Source organism: Euphorbia lathyris, chromosome 6, assembly GCF_963576675.1.
Source record: "Euphorbia lathyris chromosome 6, ddEupLath1.1, whole genome shotgun sequence".
Classification (NCBI taxonomy): Eukaryota; Viridiplantae; Streptophyta; class Magnoliopsida; order Malpighiales; family Euphorbiaceae; genus Euphorbia; species Euphorbia lathyris.
In genome coordinates, this window is record NC_088915.1 from 84,941,256 (window position 1) to 84,948,676 (window position 7,421).

A 7,421-nucleotide genomic window follows, 5' to 3' on the forward strand; every position below is an offset into this window, starting at 1 on the left:
TTCGGAGGTGTGGATTGGATATATAATGCTTTGTGTTAAATCAGTTAAATATTCAATTAAAGTTAATGATCAAATTGTTGGTCCTTTTTCCCCCCGGAGAGGTTTGAGGCAAGGAGACCCACTATCACCTTATTTATTTCTTTTATGTGTTGAAGGGCTGTCTGCTTTGATGTTGGATGCTGAAAGAAGGGGAGTTATTCATGGAGCTAAAGTGAATAAAAGGGCACCATCAATCTCTCATTTATTGTTTGCTGATGATGCTTTTTTGTTTGTTCAAGCAAATATTGAGGAGAGTAGGGAATTAAAAAAGTTGCTAAATTTGTATGAGAATGCTTCGGGACAAGCTGTCAATTTCTCTAAATCAGGCATACTATGTAGCAATAATGTTCATCCAATGCTGGTAGAGGGGATCTCATCTATTTTGGAAGTTTCTCAACCTATCAATACAGGTCGATACCTTGGTTTACCTTCACTTGTTGGAAGAAAGAAGAAGGTAATATTTGCATTTTTAAAAGATAAACTATGGAAGAAAATTCAATCTTGGAGATCTAAGCCTTTATCTAAAGCTGGTAAAGATACTCTAATCAGAGCAGCAGGCCAGGCTTTGCCGGTTTATTTTATGAGTGTTTTTATGCTTCCTATTTCTACTGCTGAAGAACTTCAAAAGATGTTGAATTCATTTTGGTGGGGTAATAAGAAGGATGGGTCAAGAGGGATAAATTGGTTGGCTTGGGATAAATTGTGTGTTCATAAAGATGATGGTGGATTGGGATTCCGAGATTTCACTGCCTTTAATTTAGCATTGCTGGGAAAACAAGGTTGGCGGTTACAGTCAGCCCCTGAGTCTTTGGTCAGTAAAATTTTTAAAGCAAAATATTATCCTAATGGGGATTTTCTAAAAGCTAGGTTGGGTCACTCACCAAGCTATATATGGCGAAGTATTTGGGGTTCTCAGTTATTGTTGCAAAAAGGGGGGCGGTGGAAAATTAGAGATGGTACGTCTATCAATGTATGGAAAGATCCATGGTTAAGAGATTCGCCTTCTATGACAATCTCTACCGCAATGGTTGAAGGGTTGGAAACTTTAAAAGTAAGCGATCTCTTTATCCCTAGAACAATTGAATGGGATGTTGAACTATTACAAGAAATATTTTCGGAACAAGATGTAATGGCCATCATCCGGTCAACTCCGCGTGTGTCTGGAAGAAAAGACCAGTTTATATGGAATGCTTCCCGTAATGGATGTTATTTAGTTCGTAGTGCATACCGCCTTGGAATGGAGGAAATACCAAGTAGTACACATCTTAGAGTTGAGGGGGAGTGGCAAAAGATATGGAGAGCTAATGTGCCATTTAAGATCAGACATTTTTGTTGGAGGCTTGTTCGTGACTGTATCCCAACTCGTCACCGGCTTAGGAATCGGGGGATTAATATGGAGGATGATTGTGTTATGTGTACTCGGGACTTGGAGGATAATTGGCATTTATTTGTGTTATGTCCAAAAGTCATGGAAGTTTGGAGGGAGGCGGGCCTTGCTAATTTAATTGAACAATCAAGCCTTGATGCGGATAACTTTGCTGGCTTCTTTTTCTATTTTTGCAGATTAGCTGGTGCAAGGAATTCTGAGATTTTTATGATGTTGTTGTGGTCATGGTGGGAGGCGAGGAATGACTACTTTTGGAATAAAAAATCTACAACCGCTGTTGGTGTCGTTTTGAGAAGCAGGCGTTATCTAGCGGACTGAAAAACGGCTAGGGAGCGGAGTATAATTCCTTCCGCGATACCTAGGAAGGACGAATGTCAGAAACTATGGCACCGACCACCGATTGATGTTGTTTCCTGTTGCACAGATGCAAGCATATTTACTATTCTTGGAAAAACAGGAGGTAGTGCTGTACTTAGAGATTCTCATGGTGCCTTTATCTCGGCCCGGACAAATCTGGTGGAAGGAATTATGGAAGTTAGGGAAGCGGAAGCTTGGGCGGTCTTACACGCACTCGAATGGACCATGGAGGCAGGTTACAATAAAATTCTATTTGAATCTGATTCCTTAACCACTGTTCTCAAAACGGTTACACTATCCGTTTTATTAGAAAACAAGCAAACGGTTTAGCTCATGCTTTTGCTAGAGCGACCTCTCAATTTGCTAGTCAGTGTTACTTTGATATTATCCCTAGTGGGTTTCCTATTTCTATGTTAAACTTTTGCCGACTTTCGGCTCATTAATGATATTTTACTTCAAAAAAAAAAACACATAATCCCGCAGTTAAAGACCCGGATTGCTTAGTTGACTACCTAAAACCATAAAATATATATAAAAATCTCTTAATCATGTAATTAATTTCTTTAACTACAACAAATATATATTTAATCCACTAATGTTAATGAAAAGAAGCAGATTCCATAATTCTCAAAGTTGAAATCACAATGTACAGAGAAAATCCCACTTCAAATCCTTATTAATATATCAATAGCAGCAGACGAACAAAACAAATGATTCCCCTCATCCTCGGATTGTCTGAGAATACTTATCAGGAAACCTTAGCTGAAGCTTTAACATGATAAGTAGTATCCACGTGATCATCCGTCTATGCAAAAACCGCGACCCCTCGAGCAAACGCAAAAGAGCCAGTTCCGCCCACCACAGTAAGTTGTTCACCTTCATGGCCTACATGTTTGGCCTGCACACTCAAACTCCCCGAATACTCCGGCGTATCAAACGTCAGATAAACGACATTAAAAGCAGAACGTGCAAACAGTTCAATAGGAATTATGAAACCTTGAGCTTTCCCTATGATTCTTGATGTATTATCTGGTTCTTCAGTGAGTGTACGGCGGAAGATGAAAGCCCCCCCTGCTGTCCGATGATGGCTGCACATTCGGAATATGAGGTTGTTGAATGTAGAGAGAGATGGCTACCCAAGGTTTGGACGAGTGCTTCTTCAGCATCGGAGAAAACAATGACATGAGAATTACAGAGAGTATTGCTAAGGAAACTGCAATGGAGAATATTATTCTGCACAGCATTATGCAAGGGACTAACTGTTTTAATGGTTGAGACTAACTGTGTGGTGTTGGCCAACTGTTACACTTGTTCTTTATGATTAAATATCATAAGACAAACCAAACCCACTATGATAAGGCACTTATATTATAACATTATTAAAACTGAAATTCAAAACCAACCTGCTCCAAGACATCTTTATACAGCGAACAATCGTACTCCCACCACATTCTGAAAGCAACAGTCCGGGGTCGATTCCAGGCCCTAAAGCATAGCCAACAAGCAGCAGAACGAAAAAGCCAGTCAAAACAAAAGACAGCACATCAGACAGAAAACAACAGGGGTTTTGAGAAAATCCTGCACAAGAAAGAGCAAAGGAAACTAAGCAACATTTTAAAGCTTCCACAGGAAATGAAGGAACCAACCCCAGCAACCAGTTAAAATGTTCTACATTTCCAACAAACAAAAACAGAATGCAGTCTCCTCACCTATCAACTATTCAAAGAGGTTGCTAGCTTGTCTGATCAGATATGTGCAACAACAACAGACCCTGGGCGAAAAAATATTCAATCTATCAGCCCCTGGCCACAGATAATTTCCTGCTAGTTGCAATAATTTTTTAGGCTAATTTTATCAGATGATAAAATTTCCTGGCTTGGGACCGGCTATGGGCATTAAGCCGAATAGGCGGAGTTCAAAAAATTTAAAGCAACAAGAAAAAAATCGACCAGCAGAAAAGCCTAAGCAAACAGACATCCGACACCCACACAATCAACACTCAACCAACACTTAGCATATCCATCCACAGCATGAAGTACGAAATTAGGTATGCATCAAATTCCTTTTTTTTCAGCATTATATTCAGGCTATTCTCTATAGGTTCAGAGAAAAGGAGCTACTTTCATTAAAGAGACACTTGAATACTCAACGATAAATAACTGGTATCTCAATTCATCTCATTGCACAGGTAAGTCGAATAATACGAAGATGCCAAAGCGAGCCTTACAATAAATATTAAAAGACAGAGTTGCCAAAGCAGACTGCCAAAACAAAAAGGACAATTATGCATATCCTCAAAACAGTTTTTAGTTACAGAGGCTATCAACATGTAAAACAAGGAGATTCAGTAACCCACAACTCAATAAAACACAACAAAATAGAAAAAAGCAATTACTACCATGACATATTGCAACGTGTATATAAACCCTCCTCCTTTATCCAGGCTTGGGACTGGCTATGGGCATTAAGCCGAATAGGCGGAGTTAAAAAAGTTGTTATTTAAAAAAATACAAAACCTTACTGATAAAACAAAGTGTAATTAAAAAAAAAAAAAGTGTACCAATAAGGAGAGAGAGACATTAAACTCTAAAATCAGAATACAACTTGTTGGAAGAATACAAATATTGGATGACAAACTAATCACCACAGGTTTCTCACACTCAAGATCTCAATGCAACAGAAACAAAGGCAGAAAAACCAACTCATTTGCATAGGAATAAAGAAAGGAGAATTATCAAAACCAGAGTAAATAGAACAGAACATTGTGGATATTTTACACTAGAAACCGAAATGAAAAATTAACCTTTAACTGGACTTTGTGCAACCCAATTGCCGTAGATGAGGAGGGGGTAAAGCAAGAAAACCCTCTATTCGTCAAAGCATCTGAAGCTGACAGGCTGCCATCACAAATCCAGTTCTCGAGCTCCAAATACAAAATAGTTCTTCAGGAAACAGAATGAAGAATAACTAGCATAAAACAGAGTATCATTTAATGACACATTAAATCAATTTAGAGATAAAATCTTTGTAAAAATATCCAAGAGGAATTAAAGAACTTCCTGAAAGCTCCAATACTCGTATTCTTCAATGGGAAATACTGGACCCAAAGAAAAACAAATGCACTAACCAGAGTAAGCAATTAATTATTAATTATACAGGAAGCAAATAATCAGAAGTCCAAAAAGAAGACGATATCCAAGAAAACCCTCTATTCGTCAAAGCATCTGAAGCTGACAGGCTGCCATCCCAATCTATCTTAGTAAGCATTAAAAAAAAAAAAAAGGGTTAAAACCTGAACAGTCCGACTCCCATGTACATGTATATCTGTAATAACTGAAATGCATGAATTAAAACAAACAAGCATCGTTTAACAGTTGTAAAAAATTACAATATAGGATAGGAGGACCTATAGACAGCAAATCTATACTGAACAGAATTAACAAAAACGAAATTCACAAACATCGTTCAACCATATAAAAGAATTAGAAATTACCGAACTTGTCCTAAAAGCACTCAAAAGCAAGAAGACCAACACCTGGGATGCAAGAAGAGGACTTGTATTATTGGAACATAAGACAAAATGGATGGTTCAAGATAAACTAAATTGGAAAGAAGGATGTTCAGGTAGGGTTTGTCAAATGCAAATTTGATGAAGCGTTTCCATGTAAGAAGCTGTTTAAGATGTGGGTACAGGTGCACGAATTTCCTATAGGATGCATGTTTGAAGCAATTGGGAAACAGATTGGAGATTTTGTTGGATCTTTTATAGAATATGACATCAATAATAATAGTGGTATGAGAAGGCACTTTATGAGAATAAGGGTGAGTGTGGATACAAGAGTTCCGCTGAAGAGGTGCAAAAAAGTCAAAAAATCCGCTACGGAATGGACTTTCATTCGGTTCAAATATGAACGATTATGCAACTTCTGTTACATTTGTGGCCTATTAGAACACACGGAATGATACTATGAAAAGCTGTTTAGGGATAACCCTAATGAAGTAGTGAGGGAGTGGGGTGATTGGTTACGAGCACCTATTCGGAGAAATGCTGATATTAAGTGCTCCAAATGGTTGAGGGAACCTAGTGGTGGTAGTGGATCAGGGGGAGCTGGTAAGGAACCAGGAGGAGAGGGTCAATGGCGGCAGGGGAACCTGAGGAGTGGAATGGGGGGTCGGCCTCTATTGCAGGAAGTAAATCAGGAGAGTAGAGGGGAGATGGAACTCAATGAAGAAATGGAGATGAAACTGGTTGAGGCCAGAAAACGAAGAAGGGGGGATAAAGAGAATGAGGATCCCCAAGGCAATCAGGAAAGTGAACATGGAAACTCGATAGGGGCGGACACTTCCAAACAAAGCAAGGATAAGTCTGTCGCTACAGCTAATGATTTGGCGAGACCTGAGGATCAGGTCCGCCAAGGGAAATGAGTTGTCTTAGTTGGAACTGTCGGGGTCTGGGGAACCCCCGGGCAGTTCTGTCTTTGGGTGAGCTGTTGAAAGCTCACGCTCCAAGTATGGTTTTTTTATTGACACAATGGTGAATACAGTTATAATGGAGGTGATTAGAAGCAAGTTTGGGTTTGCTGGATGTTTTGTAGTGGAAGCGAGAGGGCATAGTGGCGGTTTGGCTTTACTATGGAAAACTGAGAATGCAGTTAAGGTGAATTCGTTCTCGGACCACCATATTGAGGCTATAATTAAGGGTGGTAACCTAGGAGACTGGAGATTGGTAGGATTCTATGGGCTTGCAGATAGGGCAAGACATAAAGAATCTTGGGAGCTTAACATGCAACCCTGTACTTCCTTGGTTAGTGACAGGCGATTTTAATTGTATTTTAAGTCAGCAGGAAAAGGTTGGTGGCTTAGCCTACCCACTTTACCTTATGAATCAATTTTCAAAAATTATCAATAGCTGTGATCTGATTGACCTAAATATGACTGGTAGTCGGTTCACTTGGGAGCGGGGGAGAGGGTCTAGCAATTAGATTAGGGAGAAATTAGACAAAGTTTTGGGTCAATTGAGTGGTGCAGCAGATTCCCGTAAGCTTTGGTGTCCAATCTGTTGAGTGGATATTCGGACCACTCGCCTATTTTAGTGGAGCTGGGGGGTCCGTTGAGGAGAAAAAGTGATTGGCGGTTTAGATATGATAGAGCCTGGACTAAGGAGATGGAGTTTGAGGGCTTGGTTGTGAACAGTTGGCGCCAGAACAGACAAGTAGAGTTCATCAAGCGCCTTGAATTGTGTTGTGATGAGATGTCGGTTTGGGGGAGAAATTTTAAAACCCGGTTCGATAAAAAAAAATGAGAAGGTGGAAAATGATTATGGAACAAACTCGAGATTGCACTGATCTTGGGAGAGTGGAGACGTTTATGCAGGCTCGAAGGAGGTTGAATGAGTTATTGGAGCAGGAGGAGAGTTACTGGTATCAGAGAGCGAAAGCTTTCTAGTTGAAGGAAGGGGATTCCAACTCAAAGTTTTTTCATGATTTTGTAGATAAGGTCAAGGATTGAACCAATTTGGGGGAGATAAAGTTGTGTGTTGTCCCGGAATCAACTAATAATACAATTGGTATCCCCAAAATTTCTCCAGTCAACCTCAACGTATGAGAATTCGTGCGAGGTGAGGAAGTGGCAGTGAGGA

General features: G+C 39.7%; 1 pseudogene; it reads right to left on the reverse strand.

The window, feature by feature from the left end:
- Positions 1 to 2,337: 2,337 nt before the first annotated feature.
- Positions 2,338 to 4,251, reverse strand: LOC136231851 (dirigent protein 11-like; annotated as a pseudogene).
- Between the last annotated feature and the right edge of the window lie 3,170 nt (positions 4,252 to 7,421).